This window comes from Protopterus annectens, chromosome 2.part0, assembly GCF_019279795.1.
Source record: "Protopterus annectens isolate FY-2018-M chromosome 2.part0, PAN1.0, whole genome shotgun sequence".
In the NCBI taxonomy this organism is placed as follows: Eukaryota; Metazoa; Chordata; order Ceratodontiformes; family Protopteridae; genus Protopterus; species Protopterus annectens.
In genome coordinates, this window is record NC_056728.1 from 1,006,049,314 (window position 1) to 1,006,074,547 (window position 25,234).

Consider the following 25,234-nt stretch of genomic DNA (forward strand, 5'->3'; position numbering starts at 1 on the left):
ACTTATTTCAGGAGCTACTAGAGAAGACAGATTTGTTTTCTGAAAACATAGCTAAGGAGTGGGATAAAATTAAAGTGGAGTTTAAAACTAGGTTGGAAATGAAAGAAAGGGAGATATGGCTAAACAGTAACAAGAATTATTTAGAGGGATTGACAAATGTTAAAGTTTTGCAAAATAGGGAAATCTCTTGGAACAAGCAAAGGTGATACTGCAGAATGCTAAACAGAAAATAAGGGATTACCTCATTAATATGCATGAGTTTAGAAAGATTGCTGTTAAGCAACTGTTTTTTGATGATAATTCTAGAGCACAAAAACTTTTAGCACAACAACTCAGGCAACAAAAAGTGGAAAGGGCAGTCACCAAGCTTAGGGAGCCTATAACAAGGAAGAGATAACAAGAGACCCTGTAGAAGTATTAGAAATATTTCGGAAATTTTATGAAAATTTATATAAAGCAGGGAAATATGGAAGTCAGGAAAAGGTACAAATGGAATTGTTTATGGAAGAATTAAATATGACAAAACAAACAAGGAAGGACCACCACAAAATTACGCCACCCAAGAAAGTTATTTTCCTGTGCCACTGTCGAGCAGAGACACAGAAGTGATCCCTGGGGTGTACTTCCTGTTTCACATCCACTCATCAAGATTTTCCTTGGAGTGCTAATGAAGAACTTTGCTTGACATAGATGGGTATTCTGTTCCAGAGTATGGGACGTCTCTGGGACAGGAATCTAGCCCTCCAGCATGTCCTGTGTATTGTGGTGACAAGGTTTAGGTCCCTAGAGCGTGTAGCTCGAAGGGATTGGAATTTCTTTAGGTGTAGCATGTCCAACAGCTCTGGGTTTGACATAGCTTTATATGTTAGAGTAAAGCTGGAGTTTTTTGAGGTGATCAGTGTAGGGCATTTGTTTGAGGCCAGTAATCCTCTTTGAGAGGTACTTCTGTGGCCTTTCCAGCTGCTGCAGATGTCTTGTGAGGTACATTCCAGAAGGGGCATTGTACTCTATAATGGGTCTAATGAGTGTCGAGTAGAGGGGAACAATGACCTCTTTTTTCCTGGATGAGAACCCTTTTTATGATGAGGTGTGCCACGTAGAAGGACTTCCTGACTTCTGTGGCCATCAAAGGAGAGACTACTGTCCATATGGGTTCCAAGGTCTCTTATCACACATTCGGTGTTAAGTAGATTTCTGCCTATGTTTTAGTTCATGGGTACAGAGTTTTTACCACAGGGGATGACAACTGCACTTTTTGCCATTGAGCTTGAGGCCATGGCTCTGACACCAGGCATCTGTCTCAGCGAGGCCCTTCTGTAGGATGTCCACATCATTTGGGGAATTGACTGTGGCTACTAGTTTGTAGTCATCTGCGAACTTCATTAGCTAGAGGCCTTCTGTGTTAGCCTGTACTTCAGAGAAGTAGATACCAAACAGGAGAGGTCCCAGGACGGAACCCTGTGGTACTCCACTTGTCACTGCTTCGAGGTCAGATTTGGAATCTGCAACTTTTACAGTGTGGGTTCTGTCAGTGAGCCAGTTGGCAACCCATCTTCTGACGTAGGGATTTATACCTAGTTTAGTGAGTTTAGCTATAATTCCAGAGTGGGGGATGGTGTCGAAAGCCTTGGCGAGGCCAAGATAGGCTGTGTGAACCACCTTACCCTCATCTACGGCTTTGGTGATTGCCTCAAAGAAGTCGATCAGGTTCAGGAGGCATGATCTGCCTTTCACAAACCCGAACTGGGTGGGATCCAGAGTTTGGAGGTTACCAATGTCTTTGTTTGAGTTCCATGATGATAGGTTCCATGGCTTTGCAGACCAGGCTTGTCAGGTTAATAGGTCGATAGTTCCCGGGATCAGTAGTGGCTCCCCCTGTGTGGAGTGGGATAACTGTTGCTGTGCACCATTCAGTGGGCACAAAGCCTGATGTGAAGCTATTATTGAACATGGTGCTTAAGTGGGGAGCCAGTTCGTTTTGAAGTTTGTGTAAAACGCAGCCTGGGATGTTGTCCGATCCCATGGATGCTGTGTTTTTGGCTTTAGGGAGTGCAGCTTTTACCTGCATAGTTGTGATTACAGGGACTCTGCATTCTTCCTGTATAGATATGGGCCCTTTAGGGGGTGAGGGGGGGGGTAAAGTTGCACTGAACCTGTCTGCCAGGATGTTGGCAATATCAGTTGGTTCTGTAATTTTCGTGCCGTTGTGCTGTAACTCAGCAGATCTGGGTGTTGCCATCGAGATTCTTGACATAGCCATAGCATGCTCTGTGGTTGTCCTTAGAATTAGTGCTGATTTTGTTTTCGTAGCTAGCTTTGGAGGATCTTATAAGGGATCTCAGCTTCTTACTGAGGCTGACCAGGGAGCTCCTCCACTCATGGGATTTTACTCTCTTTTGCAACAGTTTCTTCCTTCTGTTGTACAGTTTGTTTATGGCAGGGAACCACCAGATTAGCTTCCTTTTTTTTGGAGGATAGCGTCTTGGTTCTGTTTGGGATAGCACGATCCATGCACTCGTGTAAGTGCTTATAGAGTGTCTTTGTGTAGGATTCAGCAGTTGTAACTGTATTGTCCATCTGCATGGGTGTCATGAAATTCACCACTTCTGTCTTAAGAAGCATGAAGTTGGCTTTGGAGAAATGTTTTACCAAGGTTTCCTTAATGGGGGGTGGGGGCGGGATGTGGATATCAAGGGTGATTAGCTTATGGTCGGATCGGACCAACGAGGAGTTGACTTCAGGTGTGGAACACCGGTCACACATGTTGGTAATGACTAGGTCTAGGATATTGTTGCCCCTGGTGGGTGTGTGTATAAGTTGATCCAGGGCATTGGAGTTTATGAATTCCAGAAAGCATTGAGCTAAGGAGTTGGTACATGAGTAGTTTTCCCAGTTAATGGTGGGGTAGTTGAAGTTGCCCATTATTAGGGTGTTTGGTTGAACCCTAATATTTTCCAGTACATCAAGAAAAGAGAAGTGGGAATCCTGGGGCATGGTGGGGGATCTGTAGCAAGCTACAGTTTGGATTGCAGTTTTGCTCAGAGTTGGTTGCACTTGGATAACCTTGGATGCATTATGGTGAGCAACTAGCCTGGAGGTGTGGATATACTTAATGAATATGGACACACCTCTGCCTTTGGTGTTTCTTTCCAGGTTACATGGCCGAAAAGTGTGGTATGAGTTATAGCCTGGTACTGCAGGGGTGCTCTCTGGAGCCTTGAACCAGGTCTCAGTCACTGCACAGATATCGATGTTATCCATTTTAAGGAGTGCCACGAGTGAGTGCATTTTGAGATTTAGACTTCTAGCATTGAGTAGCATTACCCTCAGTTTTTGCTTGCCTGTTCCTGTTACGGTGGTGAATTTGTTATTTGAACCTTGCCTAAAAAAGGCACTATAGGGGCAGCAAGAGCCTTAGCCAGTATCCGTAATCCCAGGGGTGACAGGTGCAGGCCGTCTGTGGCAAAGCATTGTGGTTTGTCGACCATGTCATCCCCAGCAGATACTGGATCTCCTTAGAATGACACCAGAAGCTTAGCCAATTGTTGAAGTCAATCATTTTGTCCTTGTACTGCGGTATCATTCTGGGTGATGGCAGAATGCTGCTTAGGCTTCCATGTCTCTTTTTATTTAGTCCAGGGAGGTACGCCTCAGGTCATTCCCACCAACATGGACAATGACAGTGTCATATTTTTATTTGTTATGGAGTGACCTGAGTGTGTGGGTTATGTGGCGGATCCTGGCACCCAACAGGCAGCTGACAGTAACCTTCTCTTTGTTTAGCCTGGTGAGTGGGACATCAGTGTGCCTGACTGTAGAGTCACCTATGACTAGTGTGTTGGGTATGTTGTTTTGCCTTACTGGCTGTGGTTGAGTGGCACACTGAGTCTGTGGGCTATGTGTCATTTGGGTTGTGTTGGTGAATGGAGGTTGCTCGCGTTTCTGCTTTGGAGGTCTCTGTTGCTGAGACAGATTATTATTGAGATTAAATTATTATTAATTATTATTTTTTATTAAGTTATTAATTATTTATTTCATTACTAAACCATGATTATAAAGTGTTTGTCTATAATGGCTAAAAGAATGGCAAAAGTGAATCCATAATTGATAGATATGGATCATTGTGGTTTTGTGGCGGGGAGGCAAACATTTGACAATATTAACAGAACACTTATGATCCAGATAGAAGCAGAATGTAAAAAAGTACCACTTTTATTAGTGGGTCTTGATAAAAAGAAAGCATTTGACAGAGTAGACTTGGACTTCATGAGCAGGGCAATGGAAGCGTTTGCTTTCACTGATACAATTATAGGGTTGATTAGAAGAATATATGAGGGATTGGAGGGTTGGTGGGGTCCTCTCCGATAATTTCTGCTTGAGTAGAGGAACCAGGCAGGGTTGTCCGCTTTACCCTTTGTTGTTTGCATTATATTTAGAACCACTGGCAAAGAAAATAAGGGACTCAGAAATTCAAGGATTTAATTGGTGTGGTAGTCTGGCAAAGCTGGCTCATGATTTGCACATGATATTATTCTATACATGACAAAACCAGAAAGGGACATTACAGTGTTGTGAAACATTTTAAGCAATTTCATATCTTCTCAGAATACAAAATTAATTAAGCTAAACAAAGGCAATAGTTTTAAATTATGTACTCACACACGAATTGGTCCAACAATATCCATATTTATGGGGACATGATAAAATGAAGTATTTAGGAGTATGGATTAGAAATGACTCCGTGGTTGCAGCTAAAGATATGTAGGAAGAGACTAAACACAAGGTAAAACAAAAATTGATAAACTGGAAGTTGTGTTATATGGATATGGATACTAAGATGCAAGCCATTAAAATATTTTTAGTCCCTTTAGTCTTATACACAGGTTAGGCATACTTTTATCAACCAGAGGAGAAATTGTGGACTACCAATTAAAAAAGAGTTGAAGGATTTTATCTGGGAAGGGAAGACAGCAAGGATCAAAAGGTATAAGCTGGTTCTACCAATAGAACAAGGTGGACTAGGATTACCTAATTTGCAGGGATATTTTAGAGCAACACAGTTAAGACTCTTGTACATAGCACAGGCAGGAAACTGTAATTCAGGGTGGAAAGGGATTATGATGACTCTGGGAGGAATTTCAAGAAATAAGGAGAGACTGGGATTTTGGACGCAGACTCTTAATGAGAACAACCAAAATCATACAGTTTTATATTCATAAATAGCAGGGAATATTCTAAGAACCAAACTAATACAAGAATGGAGAAAAGAGATTTTGCCGATAGGGCTGACTGTGGTCAGGGATACAAATAGGCAAGAGGGGGGCTGGAATTTATTGGAGAAAATTGGCAAAGGAACCAAGGTATTGGGAACAAATAACTAGAAAGGGAAAGGTAATAGAATGGGAAGAGGCCAAAAATTTGTTTGGACTGCAGGTTAGAGATTGCCTTCCGTATCAAGTATTGATATCCGAGTATAGGCAAAGGAAAGAAGTAGGGGGCTCCTAAATGAAAGCCCAGCACTGGTAGACTTTTTAATAGAATGTAGAACAGAAGCTGCCATTAAAAAAGGAATAATTAGTAAAGCATATAAAATACTGCATGATAATTACAAGAATCAATCAGAAGAGCTTAGAAAGGATTGGGAAGAGAGACTGGATAAGCAGTTCACAAAGAGAAAATGGGAGTGTGTGAAGGTATGTGAAGGTTGCCAGCCTAGCCAGATAGAATTTTGTAGATAATTCTGTCATTTGTAAATATTAATATAAGCCACAGGCTTGTTCTCTTAAATGGAGGAAAATTGTGTTAAATGTTGAACTTCAAAAATGTAACCACACTGCACTCTGCTGTAGGAAAGCTGATAAGTCAAGCATTGTATAACTGATCTCAAAACTCGGAGCCGAGATGTCTGAATTAAGGAATTCTTCCTATTGTTTTGAGACCAGAGTTAATGGCTAGAATTTACATGTATAATGTCTTTTATTGCTCTGGCTTCCTGACCAGCTGCAAGATCAAATGGGCTGTTACACTAGTTTCTGTTAGCCTGGGAAACAGAGAATAATGATGTAATCTGAAATGAGTCCGTGGTGCTGTGTTATCAATTTAAGGACAGAGAGAGAGAAAATCAGAATCAGAGCATTTTGCTTTTGTTTTCAGAACTGACAACATCGCCAGTACTGCCTTGCTCTATATGTAAGTTTATTTTAGAGCTGTGTTTGCTCTTAGATATAGGTAGGGAATAGTAAGTTTAGACTAGCTATTTTCTGTATTGATGTCAGAACTTTTCTACTGTATTATTTTAAGTGTTTCTCTGTGATCTCTGAACTCTTGATTAGGACTGTGTAGTAAGAGGTATTGTCTTCTGTTCTTATTTATTATTAAATATTTGTAAACCTTTCAAGTGTGGCTGTTTTATGTAGAGATAATTTAAGCTCTAGAGTACATTGTATGTATATAGTGATACTGTCCAAGCCACTCCAAATAAGCCTTGCTGTACTTCGCACTTACTATTTGGATAATAATATTGCACAGTAATAATTAGACACCCTTTGATAAGGAAGGGCCTTATTAGTAGCTGATATTGGTGGTTGGTGGCAAGTGGTACTACCACATAGTCTGGCAGAAGGGGCGTAGCTGGAGAACCTGTGCCAGCCTTCCCCAGGAGTGTCTGTGTGTTTGTATATAACTTGTATCCCAAAGTGTGTGCGTCAGCTACTCAGGCAGGGACACGAAGCACTGGTTGGACAGAAAGGGTGCTGGAGGCTTTAGCTTGACAACTAGGCTGCGATCTGGGCCCTATAGCTGTGCCAGTGGGTAGTCTTATTGGGGATCTATAGAGAAAGGGAGAAACCAGTTCCAGACCGACATTGATCTGTATGTGCTCTTAAGGGAAATTGTACTTTACTGTGTGTGAATTTGTTATTCTTCCCAATGTGGTCGTCTCTCACTGGTGTTAGCGGTGAGGATTGAGGCTCCTTGATTGCTGGGCCAGTGCACGGGTGTCACAGGAGGATATATGTACATCTCTCAGATATGCAACAAAGTCTAGAATATTTAGGATCTTAGCCTGGAAATGTTTACATAGGTAATTTTATACCCCAAGTAGACTCCAAAGAATTTTTCCTCAGGTGGATAGCAAATGCTGGAGGTGTGATGGGCAAGAAAGAGGTATCTGGGAACATATTATCTGGAGGGTGATGAGATAGCAGACTTTTGGGATTCCCTGTTACCTAGACATAGTAAAGCCTTGCTGAATCTAATTATGGTGGCTGCCAAAAAAGCAATTACTAGAAAATGGAATTCAGAGTCTAGGCCAACTTTGCTAGAAGTAGTGAATATAGTAACTGAGATAAAACAACTGGAACTGGGATCTTTAGAAAAGGGAAGGAGCAAGTAACATAGAAAAAAAATGGGAATTGTGGGAAAAGTATATGCAGAGCAGGAATGAGGTTTAAGCGGCAGAATTTGAATGAGCTATATATAATGCTCAACTGCCAATGACTAGAATGTTTTATAAGTGATTAGTAATGTTTACAACTACTTTGTTTTAATGGTGTCCGTGATGTTAACTGTTTACAACTAAAGTGATTTCATTTTGTATGTTTTTAATTTATATAAATGTAAGCTTGCCTTTGTCACATGTGGAAATTTAATAAAGATATTTCTTCTTTGCATCTCTACTTATTTTATCTTACAGCCTCATTCTAGTACTGATCATTACTTGTGTAACAGCTTGCTGAGTTGTTCTGTAATGAAATTACATCATGTTGATACTTGATGCTTTATGCATACTCTAATCCTGCACATATGTATAGTCTTTAATAACTGTTAATGCACCAGTTTCTGATTATTAATTTTCTACTAATTTTTCCCTTTTGGAAAGCAACAAGCTGTGCATTTGAACAGTGACATACATCCATGACAGCAGTACTTAAGGAATCACTAGTTTCTTCTTTGTACACATTTTAGTCATTTTCAAATACTCCCTTTTGTTTAATGCTCCGTTTTTATTTCTACTTAAGTATAGTATTTGTTGTTTGTTATCTTCCAGTTTATGGTGCATTTAACACCGGTGTAAAAGGGCTTTTGGCCAGTTGTGGGCTACTCTGGTAAAACATAGAAGTAAATAAATAAATTAGTTATACTGTTGTCGTGTGAGGTATGTTGCAGGAATAAATAACCTACCCCTTCTGAAACTTAAGCCTTGAAAGGTGCCCGTGTTTGCCTTTTTGTTTTGTTTTTTTTCTGTCTTCCTTTTGTTCTGTCTGAACATTCAAGAGCAGCCCATTCCAGGTTTGCTCTTTCCTATCCTTTTTTGCCTGATCAGTCACAACTATCCATGGTGGCATTTTAAAAGCAGCGTGCCCTCCCTCCTTTAGCCTTTTCATTTCATTTCTTTCTGTTTCACACCCAGTAAGATAGATCTTTGGAACTGTTGTATAAAAAGAAATTACTTGTGTTTATGCAGAGAGTTTTCTACATTGCTGGAATACTAATTCAAGTTTGGCATTAAGTAGTAAGTGTGCTTAACTTTCAGAACTGTTGTCTACTGGTACGTGAAACACTTTTTGATCTCCATATATTGAATGTTGTTTTGTAGAACATACTGTGTAATGTGATCAGTGAAAATCAGACATACATTTTTGCTGCATTTTTTTCTTCATGGTCTAACTTTAAAACCAGTAATTGCTTAGGCAACCATACCCACACTTTAATGTATAATGTTAGGTTGTCCGATATCACCTTCATTTTTGCATATGGGTTCGGAGCCGAACCTCAGCTCCGACTCTGCCGATTTACAAGCTGGAAGACTTCTGGTTGGCACGTGGCTAAACAGGTATCCCATGGTGCACCAGTACAATCCCCAGATCTCATTTGCCGCTTCGAGTTTGGTTGTGCTTCTCTTGGCTCTGGCTAAGTTTTTTTTTTTTTTTTTCAAAATTCTTTATATTCAATGCTTTATTGTATATTTAGTGTTACTAATAGACTAGGCAGTTGTATTGCTTGCCCTTTGTGAGTGCAACTTAGTTTACTAGTTGTTATTGGTATCCTGTGTGCCAGTTAGTTTAGGCGCCATTGCACATTTTTTGATAATAGACAGAGTTTTTGGCGGTTTTCCTCTTTTAGTCAACAGGGGCTCCTGTTGTCGTGTCTGTTGTTATTCTGACCCTTTTTTTTTGGTCATCTTTGGCAGTTAGTTCTGCTAGTTTGACAATGTTTGTTTTTGGCGGGTATCCGCTTGTGAATTTACTAGGATTGCAAGTATACTACCTGTTATTCTTTAAGAATATAGACATTTATTGTGTATTTTCGGTCTCTCTTGTGTGCATGGGCTTTCTCTTCTGGTCTGTTTAAGTTAAAAGACCTAGCTTGACTACACCAGGCTAGGCCCGTTTAAGTTAGAGGACCTAGTCCTCGTGTAACTCCTTCTTAGGGCTAGGCCCGTTTAAGTTAGAGGACCTAGTCCTCGTGTAACTCCTTCTTAGGGCTAGGCCCGTTTAAGTTAGAGGACCTAGTCCTTGTGTAACTCCTTCTTAGGGCTAGGCCCGTTTAAGTTAGAGGACCTAGTCCTTGTGTAACTCCTTCTTAGGGCTAGGCCCGTTTAAGTTAGAGGACCTAGTCCTTGTGTAACTCCTTCTTAGGGCTAGGCCCGTTTTAGTTAGAGGACCTAGTCTTCCTTCTTTTCTCCCTTTCTCCTTTTCATCTCTTTGGGTTGTGTGTGTGTGTAATATGTCCAAAGAAAGTAAGGAGCATAAACCCTCGGGGTTCAAAAAGTGCATGAAATGCTCCCAAAAAATGTCCTTAATGGATGGCCACAGTAGCTGTGTCTACTGCCTAGGGGCCATTCACTTACATGAGTCGTGTTTTTTTGCCATGCTTTCTCTCCCAGAGTGTTACAGGAGAGAAAGAACAAACTCATACTCAAGGGTCTCTTGAAACCATGCTTTGAGGAAGCACTATCCAGTTCTTCGGCTTCCTCTAAGTCTGGGAAATCAAAATCTTCAAAAAGGCCTTCTCTGGCGCCGGCTGGTGTTTCGGAGCCACCTCCTAAACAGTCAAAACAATCCAAATCTGCCTCCTCTACTACTCAGCCTTCGGAGCCGAAGGAGAGCATTATGGTGGTGTCAGAGTTGGTTACATGTTTCGGAACCAATCTCTGAACCTATTGATAAAACAGTTGACACTGTTACTCTGAGCCGGTCTGTAAGCTCCCTACCGGTTTCTCTAACAATTACGTCTCTGGTGCCCCCCAGATCAAGATCCCCAACTATGTCTTCCAGGTTTTCAAAGAGCCTTTCAGAAGATGTGGAGAGGGTAGTGCTGAGACTCCTGGAGTCATCTGCCTTACCAAAATTATTGTTGGCTCCAACTTGGTCTGCTCTGGAGCCACTTGGCCCAGCTTTGCCCTTGTTTGCTATTACTCCTCCGAGCCATTCTTGCCTTTTGGAGCCGGAGTGCTTGGTGCCAGTGGAGGAAATGCCATCTCCAAATCACCTTGTTGCTGCCTTGGAGCCGGGTTCGGCTCCGACACGCTCGGTGTCATCCATCGTATCCAGGGGCCGAAGCTCTCCTGTCGGCACCGACAGGGAGGGTTGGAATCTATCTTCTTCGCTTCTTTGGCCAGGGTGAGCTCGGACCCTGCATCTATATCGAAGCCGACAGCTCTGGTGCCGACCCGCATCTCTTTGGAGCGGGGGAGGTCTTCGGAGCCAGAGAGGTCGGCGTTTGAGATGATGAAGAGCATGCTTTCTCATTCTCCAGCCCCTACCAGTGACATCAGCACTCTTCCCCTGAGAGCACCCAATTCAGTCTCAGCCCCTGCTCTCTCTGGAGACAGCAGAGACCTGCAGCCTCAGGAGCCATCGGCTGGTGGCCCCCACTCTTCCAAGGCTTCCCCGGAATATTCTTCCGAGGAGCCTCCCTGGAAGAGGTTATGTAAGAGGAAACATATTGACTCCCAGGATGAGTCTTTGACATCGGACACTGACCTCGAGGAGTCTAAAGGGTCCCCCAAGTCATCCTCTGATGATGTCTCCTTTGTGGACATTTTAGAGATCCTTAGGCAGACGGGCAACTGACCCACTATTAACCCTTCTGATGAGGAGTCTGTGTACCTGAAGGCTTTCGGGTCTCAACCTTCTGCCTTGTGGGTGTCCCCACCTTTTGACAAACTGATGGATCTAGTTAGTCGAAAGGTGTGGGATACTCCTGACACCGTGGAGCCAGTCCCCAGGAGACCAAATAAGTTCTTGTCTGCCCCTCCTGGTAAAGAGTTCTTGTTCAAGGGCGTTCCTGTAGATGCCATGGTGGTGGCGGCGGCCACAAAGAAAGAGTTAGCGGAGATCTCTTCATTTGTTCATCCACCAAACAAGGAGTCTCGACAGATGGACAGATTTGGGAAGCATATTTTTAGTTCAGCGGCCTTTACCCTTCGATCGCTGAACTATCTCATGCACTTCACTAGATTGCAGAGGGATCTCCTCAAGGAGTTAGGAGATTCCATACAAGGTACGTGTACTGAGGGAGTTCCTGACAAGATTTCTACTCAGTTGTCCCCTTTAAATTCTGTGGTTAACTCCTTCATGCAACTTATCTCTTATGCTGTGGATGGAACGAGTAGAGCAGCGGGTTCAAGAGTTGCCTTGAGTCACCACTCCTAGATGCGCTGATGTAATTTTGCGGAACCGTTTAAGTCTGCTTTCACCAATGCCCTGTTTGATGGTTCTCATTGTTTGGTTCCAAGGTGAAGGATACACTCACTCGGTGTGAGCAAGAAGGAAAGACGCTTTCTGCCTTGAGAGTGCATTTTACTGTCCCTTCCAGACCATACCCCAAGGGTCAAAGGGGGCGGTAAAATGTGGTTCAAGAAGTCCCAGAGGATCTTTCCTGACACACAGGGTGAATCCTCCTTCAGAGGCAGAGGAGGAGGAAACGGCAGACGTCGCCCTAGAGGCAGGGGCGGTCCGCAATACCAACAAGGCCGTGATTCCTTTCGAGGACGGCCTTATCAGCGCTCCTGATGTGGAGCCCGGCTGCGTTTCTCTGGGGCTGGTCGGGGGTCGCATTTCTTTGTACCAAGAAGCCTGGCTAAATATCACCCAAGACAAGTGGGTACAAAGAGTTGTTACCAGAGTCTATATCATACCCTTTTCCCTATCACCGTTTGTTCCCAAAAGGATCCCAGATGTACCACCCAATCACAGGGATCAGGCAACTGTGGAGATCAACAAGTTGCTCGTAAAAAGAGTCATCCAGCCCATCCCAGCAGACCAGATAGGATCCGGAACTTACTCCAGGTTTTTTTTAGTTCCAAAACGAACTGGAGATTGGAGGCCAATATTGGACCTCAGCAGACTGAACGAATCAGTGAAGGACAAGTTTTGGATGGTAACACTGCAGTCTATACTCCCGTTGTTAAGGAAAGACTTTTGTATGTGCTCTCTGGATCTTCAGGACACCTACTACCACATAAAAATGGACAAGGCGTCAAGAAGCCATCTACGCTTCCAGCTGGGAGCCAGTCACTGTCAGTTTTGCTCTCTGCCCTTTGACCTCACCACAGCCCCCAGGGTGTTCACCAAATGCATGGCAGTAGTGACAACTCACCTGAGACGTCAGGGATTCCAGGTGTTTCCGTATTTGGATGACTGGCTCCTGACTGCCCCCACCAGGCATCTACTCCTCCAAAACAAGGACGCCACAAGTCAACTTTGTGCTCAGTTAGGGAGCCCCATAAATTGGAAAAAAATCTGCATTATTGCCCTCTCAATCTGTGATTTTTATAGGTGCAGAGGTAGACACAGTGAACATGACAGCTCGTCTCCCCGCCGAAAGGGCACAGAACGTAATCTCCCAAGTTCAACATTTTCTCCCGTTGCGAAAAGTCAAAGCGAAGTGGGTTCTTCAGCTCCTCGGGACTATGGCTGCCACAATTCTATTAGTACCATTAGCCAGGTTGCACATGAGACTTCTCCAGTGGCTTCTGTTTTCCCAGTGGTCCTTCCAGTCTCTCCCACTGAGTCATCCTATCCTGCTGACGGAATCATGCAAGAAGGACCTTCTTTGGTGGACAGCTTCCAATCAACTGATCACAGGTGCCCCCTTTGTTCCAGCCCAACCCGTTGCCACTGTGACCACGGATGCCTCCCAGATCGGGGGGGGGGGGGCATTATCTCGGCAGGACTGTCCAAGGCACATGGCAAGAACACAAGGCTCATCTGCATATCATTGTTCTGGAGATGAGGGCGGTGCTTCTGGCATTGCAAGCACTTCACGGCCTTCTTCCTCTAGGGACAATTGCGATACAATCAGACAACATTTCAGTGGTTTGGTATATCAACAAACAGGGCGGTACCAGATCTTACCCACTCTGTCAAGAGGCTATGCGAGTTTGGGAATGGGCGATTTCTTCCCAGCGCTTTCTGGTTGCAATGCACATTCCAGGGATGACCAACGTGATAGCCGACAAGCTCAGCCGGTCAATCCTAATGCCTCACGAGTGGTCTTGGAAACGGGAAACAGTGGGTCAGATTTTCCGGAAATGGGGACAAGCCTTGCTATGACATTTTTGCCAGCCCAGTCAATACCAAATGCAGCAGCTATTTTTCCCTCATTCCCCCTCCCGGGGGAGACTCCCAGAGACGCTCTGGCTCACGACTGGCCCATGGCACTTCTGTATGCCTTTCCTTCTATCCCTCTCATTTCCAAAGTGATTCAGAAAGCCAGTCGGCTTGGAAGCAAGTTGATTCTTATTGCTCCTTATTGGCCTCGTAAGGTCTGGTTCCCCTTCCTCGAGCTTCTCCTCCTGGACAATCCTTGGATTCTTGACCCAGCTCCAGATCTATTGACTCACATGTCTGGTTCGCTACACCCCTCAATCCACACCCTCAAATTGAGAGCGTGGCTGCTCCAGTTCCATCCCTAGTCAGGCTTCATGATGTATCATCCTCAGTGTCACATATTCTTATGTCCTCCCATAAACCTTCAGCTAGGAGGCTGTGTGGCAGTAAATGGAAAAGATTTTCTGTTTGGGCACAGAGAATGAATGTAGATCCATACACGGCTTCTACCCCTGTGATTCCGGATTTTCTTACAGAGCTTTTTCAGCAAGGATCGGCCGCTGCTACTATCAGAGTCCAATTGGCGGCGATTTCTCATTTTCACTTAGGGTTTCCAGATACCAATTTAATGTCTCATAAGCTATGCAAGACCTTTTTGAAAGGGGCCACTCTATTGAGACCACCTCTACAAGAAGCAGTGGCTTCTTGGGATTTAAACTTTGTGTTGTCCAAATTGACTTCTTCCCCCCTTTGAACCTTCCCACTCATCTTCTCTAAAATTTTTGTCTTGGAAGACCTTGTCTTTGGTAGCTATCACATCAGCTAGACTGGTATCGGAGCTACAGGCCTTGTCTATTAAGCCACCATATTTGATTTATCACAAGGACAGGGTGTCATTACGTACTAATCCCTCTTTTGTCCCCAAAGTTTGTTCTAATGCTACCTTAAACCAATCAGTAGAACTCCCAGTTTTCTTCCTTAACCATTGTAATGCAGCTGAGTACCGTTTTCATCAGCTAGATGTTCATAGACAACTACGTTTTTATCTACAATGGACTAAGGCTTTCAGTAAGTCAGATCAATTATTCATTTCCTTTTCTGACTCTAGATTGGGCTTGCCAGTTTCTAAAGTGACACTATCTAATTGGATTTCCAGTTGTATAGCCTTTATCTATAGCACGGAGGGCAAACCTTTACCTACAGGATCAAGGCTCATTCTACCAGGTCGCTGTCTACCTCTGCAGCTTTTTAAGCCAGGGTACTACTTGATAATATTTGTGCAGCAGCTACGTGGGCTACCCCTCACACTTTTATTACACATTACAAATTGGATTTGGCATCCAGGGTTAGATTATCCTTTGGCTCCACGGTGCTCAAGAGTATTTTCCAATGAGCCACCCAAGAATAAGGCACTAGGGACGCTGTCCCATATGTAAAAATGAAGGTGAGATCGGGCTACCTAACATAAAGAAGTTATGTACTCACCATAACGTTCCATGTTGGTAGTCCATCTCACCCTTCATTTTTACCAACCCGCCCTCCTGCCCCCATCCTGGAAGATCTGGAAGTAATAATTTGGTTGCCCTTGGTTGGAGACCCTTTAGTATTGGTTGTTTTTATGGTTGTTATTCTGGTGAGCAGCAAACAAGATCTGGGGATTGTACTGGTGCACCATGGGATACCCGCTTAGCCACGAGCCAACCAGAAGTCTTCCAGCTTGTAAATCGACCGAGTCAGAGCCGAGGATCGGCTCCGAACCCATATGTAAAAATGAAGGGTGAGATGGACTACCAACATGGAACGTTATGGTGAGTACATAACTTCTTATTAATGCTGTCATAACACTAAATACCTAAATTCTGTCATTATGTGGGACAAACATTGCTAACTGCAATGAATGTTTCTTGTTAGAGAGGCATAAACTAGCCAAGATTTTTAAATATTGACAGTGTGTGAATATGAATGTGCAGACAAAGTAATTACATTGCATTAAGTAGTGTGTGTAGACAGAGCTTGTTTAGTCTGCTTGAGTCTTAAACATGGCTTAAGACAGCACCTCCTTTTCCATCTCGTTCGTCCAGAAATCCCACAATGCTTTAAAAACCCTGCCTTCATTGGCATTCTGTCTGTGAAAGTGCTTCCTTAGGTCAAGATCAAACTGTGCTCCTTTTAGTTGCTCTTTTATTGTAGTCACATTTCATGTACCCCTTATTGCATTATATACCGTATTTCCCTGTTTCTCATTTTCCTGTGAAAATGGTTACATTCTGCTAGCTTTTCCTTATATGGTGTACCCTGTATTCCTTCCACTGGTTGCTATATTATGCACCCTCTCCGAGTTAGGATCATCTTTTATGCCTTATGATTTGTGTGTGTGTGTGTGTGTGTGTGTGTGTGTGTGTGTGTGTGTGTGTTTATGTAAATATATATATATATATATATATATATATATATATATATATATGTTCATACTAGGCTATCTGCCCTAAGGCATTTATAAGCCTAGCCAGAGTGTTTATGGCTTTCGCCACCCATATTAAATTAATTTTGCTATGCCCTTTTTCAAGGTTAGTATACTGTGCCTCTGTCTAACAGTGACACAGAAGTGATACCCGGGGTAAACCTACGATCTCCCATCCACTCATCAAGATTCCTCTTGAAGAGAGTCAATGAGGGACTCTGCCTAACCTGGACTGGGATTTTATTCCAGAGTGAAGGGAGCCTCTGGGTTATGAATCTGTCCCTCCAGCATGTCCTATTTATTTCAGTGCTGAGGTTCAAGTCCTTCGAGCGTAGCTCGATGGGATTTGGATTTTCTGAGGTGCAGCATGTCCATTAATTCCGGGTTGGACATGGCTTTATCGTCAGGCACAGATCGCCTCTGAGCAGGCGGTATGCCACTGAGTAGAGCTGGAGTTTCTTTAACCGGGCAGCATACGGCATCTGTTTGAGCCCCTTGATCCTCTTGGTGAGGTACTTTTGGGGTCTTTCCAGTTGCTGCAGGTGTCTGGTAAGGTACATCCCAAAAGGGCATTGTACTCAATTATGGGCCTGATGAGGGATGAGTAAAGAGGGACGATGACCGCCAGTGATCTAGATGTGAATCCCTTCATGATTAGGTGGGCTATATAAAATGTTTTTCTAACAACTTTGGCCACGTGGTTGTCAAATGAGAGATTGCTATCAACTTGGGTCCCCAGGTCCCTAATTACTTCTTCTGTACTTAATGGATTACCACCTATGTGGTAATTTGTGGCACTTTTTTTGCCAAAGGGGATGACTATACACTTTTGGCGTTTAGCTTGAGGCCATGGCTCTGGCACCAGTTGTCTGTTTCTATGAGGCCCTTTTGGAGGATGCTTGTGTCGGCTGGAGAGTCTATTATGGCCCAGTTTGCAGTCATCTGAACTTGGTCAGCCACAGTCCTTCCATGTTGGCCTGTACCTCCGAGAAATATATACTGAACAAGAGAGGTCCCAGGACTGAGCCTTGTGGGACGCCACTTGTAACTGGTTTGAAGTCTGACATGGCTCCAGCTATTCTAACCATGTGGGTTCTGTCCTTGAGCCAGTTTGCAACCCATCTAGTGACATAGGGGTTTATATTTAAGCTGGTGAGCTTATCTATAATGCCAGAGTGGGGTATTGTATCAAAGGCTTTTGCGAGGTCCAGGTAGGCTGTGTGGACCACCTTCCCCTTGTCAATGGCCTTGGTGACTGTTTCAAAGAAATCGACCAGGTTCAAGAGGCAGGATCTGCCCTTAACCAAGCATGTGGTTTGTATTTGCTGGCCCCCTCCTTTCTTTGAGTTTTTGTGCTTATCCTTTCCCTAATAACAGCATTTAGAGTATTTTCTTGTGGGAATTTTAGCATGATATCTCTAATTGTGTATTCTGCTCCTTGATTGTCATAACTCAGGTGCAACACTTCATACGTGGATAAGTGGAAGAGCAGCTACAACCTTTTAGACCATTCCTGAAGTCTCCAAAGATCCTTTCCTTCAGGCTTTCTTCACTTCTGCTCCACTCTTCCAACCTTGTCCTCCACAGAGATAGAGGAGATTGTCTTGCCTATCATGTGGTCAGAGACTGATACACTTCAGTACTTGTGGGACACAGTCTGCCATTCTGTTCCCCTGTAAGAGCTCATCGCCCTGTCTCCCCCATTGTCCAAACACATCTTGCCTATCCACACAGTTTTTACACTTTTACTCCTGCAAGGACTCTGTGCTGCAGAAACAAATCAAAGGCTTAGCTGATGGTAGGGTAGGCTGTATCTGCATGTATATCTCCATCTTTCTTGCTGGCCTGGCTATAGTCTGTTTTAAGTTAGTCTTAGTGAAGTTACAGTCTCCAAATCTATGCTTGAGCTCAGTGAACAACTCTATCTGCTCTGGGAATAATGTGTTTTGACTTCTCCCTTTGTACTACCTGCTTTCTCTTTTAATCCTTCCATTTTGCTTTTCTTGAACAGCCCTTGTCTTCTGTTTCCATTTTCAGTCTCATTTTACGGGCATACTACAGCCAGTCTCTGTATTTGCAAAAACCATGGAAGACCAAAACGGTGAAATAATCAACAACCAACCAGTATGCAAAAAAGGTTTATTTTCTCTTGACGTCTCAGCTAAGTGGCCTTCAAGGAGTATGAACGTGTAAAACATACACCTGCCTTAAATATACTAAAATCATGACATAATTGCATCATTAGCAATTACATAATGAAACAATTATACACAATTAAATGAAAACTCTACGATTACACTCTAAACTTAACCAATAGGGAATCAATCTGCTGTATTTCAAAATATATACAGATTCCTTATAAATCTGTTTTTTATATGAATTTCATCATAAAAATCATTTTTGATGCTCCAGTGTAGTGGCTTGTAATCCTTCAACTCTACCCTGATGACAATGTTTAAAATGTTCAGCTATAGGACTTTCCACTTTCCGATTGATTGTCATGTATATGTTCCATTCTTAATACTGTGAAAAAGTTACCTAAAACTAGACATTAGGGAAGTATTACAAATAGTAATAAGTCTAATAATATGCAAATACTATTTTTTGTTACTACTTATAGTGTTTTGAGTTTTAAATTGATAGATTTAGTTAAATGTTATTGTTCCTATCTGGAATCTATTAAAGATTTTTCAGAATGAGGGTGTGGGGTTTCACAGATATCTTATAAAAGAGGTAAACGTATCAAGGCTATTTTGGTTCATGGCAGATTTGTGGCCCCAGTGAATAATATTACAAGTGCTATATGCATTAAAGGCACAGAAAGCTGTGGAAAGTGTAAGTGATATAAATATATAGTTAATTATTTCCCTGTAATTAATGGGATAAGATTTGAAGCTGGAGGATGTTTAATTGTAAAACTCTGGGCATTGTATATGCCCTTAGCTGTCCGTGCCATAAGCTTTATATAGGGGAACATGAAAGACCATTTAAGGTCAGACTTTTGGAACATATACTGATATAATCAATGGAAAGTGCAAAGTCCTATAGCTGAACATGTTAAACATTGTCATCAGGGTAGAATTGAAGTTTTACAAGCCACTATACTGGAGCATATCAAAAATGATTTTTATGATGAAATTCAACTAAAAAACAGGTTATAGTATAAGGAATCTGTATATATTTTGAAATACAACACATTGGTTCCCTATGGGTTAAATTTAGAGTGTAATTAGAGAGTTTTCATTTAATTGTGAATAATTGTTTAATTATGTCATGATTTTAGTATATACAAGGCAGGTGTATTTTTTACATGTTCATACTCCTTGAAGGCTGCTTAGCCGAGACGTCAGAGAAAGACAAAAATAAACCTATTTTTGGATACTGGTTGGTCATTGATTATTTCAGTCTCCGTACTTGTCCTAGTTACCAAAGTCTCTGTAGTTTCCCTAGTTACCTCAGTCTCTGTACTTGCCTTAGTTACCATAAAGAGTCTCTGTACTTGCCCTAGTTACCATAAACAGTCTCTGTACTTGCCCTAGTTACCATGCCCGGTGTGTAAGTACTCCTGATCCTTAGTGACTAAAATGGAGCCTATCCTTCCTTGCACAGCTTCTTGTCTTTTGGAACACTCCTGTAGTGTCCCAACATCACTGTCCACTTCTCTGTAACCCCGTCATGGAGTCCTGAACCTTGTTCTCTCCCTTCATGTACTGCTGGCCCTTGGTATGAATAATATTTATGATAGTGCTGATATACTCCCTGACCCCCCTGCACAGTGCTGCTATCCCTTAGTCCCTGCATTGTCTCTCCTTTAGGCTCTGCTACCAGGGTTTTAGTTACCAAGTCAACCACTTTGCCTGGAGGAACGCCTCTGTTTTTACCAACCTTAATAACTTATTCTTGGGATGGTTAAAACTTCATCTAACTCTTCTTTCACCCTGCCTAACATAATGCACTGTAATTGTTGACCTTTTTCTCACTGTTACCACTTTTGTTTTTACAGAGGTAGTAGCTGAAATTAAAATGAAGTGTAAGATGACTCTAAAAAATAAAACTGTTGAAACAGACAGCAGTCTCTGGCCATACATGTTTAAATGAAATGATTTGTGTTTGTCAAAAAAAAAAACAGTATCATTACTGTGAAAATTGGAGTATTCCAAGTCAAATAAGTAGGTCTTAAGGGCCTTCTGAAATAAGCTAGCGACAAGAACTTCCATGGTAGCAGGTTTAAATGATACAGTAACTGACATGGAAAAGAAAGCATACCAGAATTCCAGCTGCACTCTTAGAGCTGGTGTCAGCCCCATATAGGCTTAGCAAAAGGTCTGTGAGGACCAAGCAACAACATGGAGTACAAGTTGTGCATGGCTAAAAAGTGGACAACTGAAACTTTTATGCACTTATGTAAGAAGCCATTGCAGCCTCTGTATTTGCCAAAATGTTGTCTCTCAGTGCTAGCAGCTATATTTGATACTGTATGGAATGAGCACAGTGAATATTACTGAGAGGGTCTCCACTATGCCTTTGTCATTTTGCACGTTTAACTTCTCTGCTCTTTTTCTTGCCTTGCAGTTTTAAAACGGTAAAAAAGTAATGCTAATACCTCTGATGTTTAGTTGGTCCCTTGTTCTCTTTATCCTTTCTTTAGCTGTGGTATAATGGATTGAGCACTGCCTAAATTGTACTGCTGAAAACCCACAGGCAGAAGCTGACCTCTTCAAGAGCTATTTTTTGTGAAATCTGCAGTGAACACATTGTTAAGCTGTGCAGTCAGGGTAGTAGCCCACATTTTTGAAACTGTACAGGAGCTCCCTGAGTGTAGCCTCTCTTCCTTAGAAATGTAGCCCTCCGAACAGTAGACAGTGCATGTTTCTAGACACAATACCTTTATACCGTTTCACTGCTACTAAAGAAAATAAAAGCTGTTGAACTGACAGGCTTACAAAAAACATATTTACTTATCTTAAACCATTACAAATATTCAATTTTTGTTTAAATTTGAGATCTAATACATGTTTGTGCACAAAATAAATAATTTTGAAAAACTGTATGTTGTAGTATATGTGTTGCCTGGTAGCATCATTGTTTATTGTTAGTGGTTATAGGCCTGGGCAACTACTGTGCAGTGTGCCTTCAGTTTGCTGCTCTAAAAAATTCAGTTTCTCCTCATATGTTTTTGAACAGTTGTGCTCATCTGCAAATTAGCTTGGCTTTATCTGACTAATATATGCATGAGTTAACAAGATTAATGGATAAGTTAAATCCAAGTACGATGTATATTTTACTGTATACCCAAGAACCTTTGAGAAGAGAGAGCTAGTTTCTGAAAATGCAGTCAGACAGCCCAGTGTTCATTTGTTTCAAGTGCATTTAATCCAGGAATATTGTACACAAAAGTATGATGTTCAGGGGCAAAACAGTAGTGTAAGCTTATTAAATATTGATGTACACAAAAGTACCCAAACATGAGAATATAGCAGTGTAGCGGAAATGCAAACATAAATACTGTAAATCTGCCTTAAGTATGTGCTTGCTTATGTTAAGTGCTCTGCTTATGGAGACAGTAGAACCATAAATGTGCAGAGTGGACATAATAAGGAAATAACTGCATTTAATGAGAGGAAATGACAAATCATCGTCCTCTATAATTGTTAGGAGGGATCATTTGGTAACTGAAATACTTCCTGAGTAAAGTGGTGTCTTGGGATTTAGGGCTGTTTAATTAATTATGCTTTAATTCTGTGATGTGTGGTATGTATTTACTTCCCCTGTAACTTGAATGCTGCATAACAACATGGAGAGGCAAGTATGGAATTTTTAAGTAACAATCAAAATCTTACAAGAATGTTTTACTGCATAAAAAGAGCGATTGTAAGTGCACTACAGCTTTGCAGAGATAGGTCAGTAACAGAAAAGAGACTGGCTGAAGGTTTGTGGTTACAATGAATAACCATGGAACTACTCAGAAGTGTTAGAGGCTATTTGCTGTGAAATGTCTGTATTCAAGTGTCTTAAGTCTGGCTAGGAAGAACATTATCAAAGCATCTGGTATCTAGTATTATAGTAAATTAAGAGGCAGATGAGACCTGTCATTATTATTGCGAGAGAGGAGTGAGCATAAGAGGTAAAGATGGGAATGTAAAGAAAGGGAGTCAATGAACAACAGAGCAAGGGGAGGAGGTGGTGAGCAGAGGTTTATTATGCTTTGATGACCGAGAATCTTGGTTAAAAAAAAAAAAAAGAAAAAAAAACAACTGTTTTGTGCTATCTGAACAGTATAGAAATTGAAGGCATATGGAGGCCTTGTTAATGGATGGATAGGGACTGGGCTATTGTGATCATAACTGGATCTTATTGATTAAGTTGACATACTACTATTTGTATCAGAAATGCTGTGCATTTATTTAATTCCACATACATAGTTCTGTTTTCTGTTTTGTTCTGTTTCATCTAGCCTTCCTTGTAATAACTCCTGCTTTGAAGAACTGAAGAAAATGCACACCATTACAGGATATTAAAAGGGACACACAAACATACATATGTCATGTCACTGCTGAATCAGTCTGTTTATTTTCAGAGAAGGAAGTCATAGGTTTAGGATTTCAAGGCAGGACAGACACAGGTAAGGTGAGAGATATAACCGAGTTGTTAGTAGCTGATATGACTTACTGTCACGGTGACTGTATCAAGTATACATAGCCACAGCTGTACTGTCTGCATCACCAAAGCAAAGACTTTATTTATTTCTGACTAGTATGGAGCTTTAGCAAAGAAAGCACAGGCCAGCAAAAAGAAACTCGCAGTCTAGCCCTTTTGTAAACAAGGAGAATATTAATGAAAGCCAGAGTGAGTAACAGTGATTGCCGATGTTCTTAAATGTACCTTAGCACTACAGCATGTAGTACATAAATTCCCGTACAGCACTTTCCCCTATCGGGAAATGCTTTGGTTATGTCATTCATATATAAAATTAGTTCTAAAATTTGTAGATGTTCATCGTGTTTCACTGTTGCAGTCATTACACTTGGGTTATCCTGCTGGCAGGCTACCCGCAGTCGGCCTGAATTCCAAAGTCCTGGTCCGGCGTCGGTTGCTGTTGCCTCTTCCCTGACGTCAGTGCGCCAGGGGTATAAAAGATGCAGCCGACACCATTTTCTTCCGTCTTTCTTGCCGTGCGGTGCCCGAAGCAAAAGCAGTTTGCAAGTGCCGGTCGGCCGACTCCTGAGATTTTCGAAATTGAATTTCAGACCCAAAGTCTTCTATAATGCTAAGTACCCCATTGGGGAAACTTTTTTCTTGCTCCAGACCAATGTCAGAAAAAGTTAACCATTGTATTTCTTGTGGGAAGCAAATACCTCATAAGGATTTTCATTCTTACTGTATTCCTTGCCGAGGCCGTGACCACGACGTTGCTAGTTGTCGGTTTTGTGCTAGATTTAACCAACGCACTGTTAAGCGTCGGTACGATTTTGCTTTTCATTACTTTGGCGGAAGGTTTAACTATATAATGCCGTCGGAACAGCCAATGACCAGAGTTCATAAAAAGCGCAAGGAAAAAGAAAAGGACAGGCATCCGAGGTCCAAAACCGAAGACGAAGCCTCTTCTAGGCCAGTCGCCGGTTCTCAGTGAGGCGCTTTCACAGCCCCTAACACTTGCTACCTCAGAGCCACAGGCTGCTGCCGACTCCCATGTGGAGACAACTAGGCCTCTGGATACTCAAGGTATTGGGCCTTCGGAAACTAATCCCTCAGATGGGTCCGGAGCCGCTGAGCAGGCATCGGCTTCTGAGGGTGTTTTCAGACCTACACACCTTTATATCAAGCCATCTTCAGCATCCAAGACAAAGACTAAAACAGTTTTAAAGACAAGGAAACAAGTACAGCATTCTCCATGACAGACTTCATGCCTAAGAAACAAATGCTCAAAATGGCCGAAGACCTAATTACTTTGATCAGGGGTTCCCATCCCCCTCCTGATAAGAGGCCTAGGCAAGACACTGAATAGGATTCCTCTGATCAGGTTTCCATTTCCTCTGACTCCTCTTCAGAACAGGGATACTCTATTCCTCCCTATGAGGATTCTGATGCAGAAGAATCTATTCCTTCAGCTTCTCCTCCTGAGGATTACTCCTTTGGGGAAACCCTGCATGCCATGAGGGAGCATTTCCACTGGGAGAGCCAAGATTACTCAGATTCTAAGAAAAGGCTCAGAGACTTTCTTTTACTACCTCAGCACAAACCTCTTGCTATTCCACCAGTTCTAGACGTTGTAGATGATGTATTTTCAGAGTCCGGCCTATCTCCCGACTCTTTACCTCCTGCACCTGTTAAGCCAGACAGATACTACAGGGTTCCAGATTCTCATAAATTTCTATATAAAAACCCTGCTGCTGACCCAGAAACTATTTCTCAGGGTCCCAAAGGGGTCAAGGCCGCTACTGCAAAAAAACCCTGTCCCCTCAGATAGAGATTCTAGGGCACTGGACAGATGGGGGGAAAAAAGTTTACACTTCTCCTACCTTGGCTGTAAGGGCTTTAAATTGTCAGTTTCATATGCTTAAATATCAGCAATACTTAATGTCTCTGCTAAAACAGAAAATGTTGACAAATTCTGAATGTTCTGAGAAGAAAGAAATGCAGGATTTATTGCATGCAGCTGAACAAGTGGGAAAACATACTTTGCAATGTGGTTATGATTCACTGGAGGCCACTTGCAGGGCCGCTGTAACAGGTTCTGTCATTAGAAGGCATGATTGGTTAAAGGAACAGACTCTGCCTGATCATGTTAAAGCAAAATTAATGGATGCTTTATTACAGCATGATACTTTGTTTGGTGTTAAGGCAGAAGAGGTGTTGAAGAAAATTGAGGATAAAGCTAAATCTATGCTGACAGTAAAGGATTTCTTACAGGTACAGCCACCCAGATTTAGCAGGAACTGGCCTTCTAAGAACTGGTCCTTTCCCGTGTCCGACAGGCCACAAAGAGGCAGATACAGACGTCCTAGAGGCAGACAACAGCCCCAGGGCTCATACAACACAAACAATGGGGTGCTTCTACCGCCAAAAGCGGTGAAGACAAATCACAGCCATATAGGAAACCGTCCCAATGACTTCCCTCTCCCAATGCCAAGCATTTATCTTTTGGCAGCATCCTTAGGGGGAAAGCTAGCACTTTTTTCACAAAATTGGCACATGATCACCCAGGACAAATGGGTCT

General features: G+C 42.3%; 1 protein-coding gene across 13 annotated transcripts in view; it reads left to right on the forward strand.

Moving 5' to 3' along the window:
* LOC122793337 (PDZ and LIM domain protein 5-like) overlaps window positions 1–25,234 on the forward strand; it is a 2,364,325-nt gene that overhangs the window by 305,323 nt on the left and 2,033,768 nt on the right. The gene's annotated exons all lie outside the window — the stretch shown is intronic.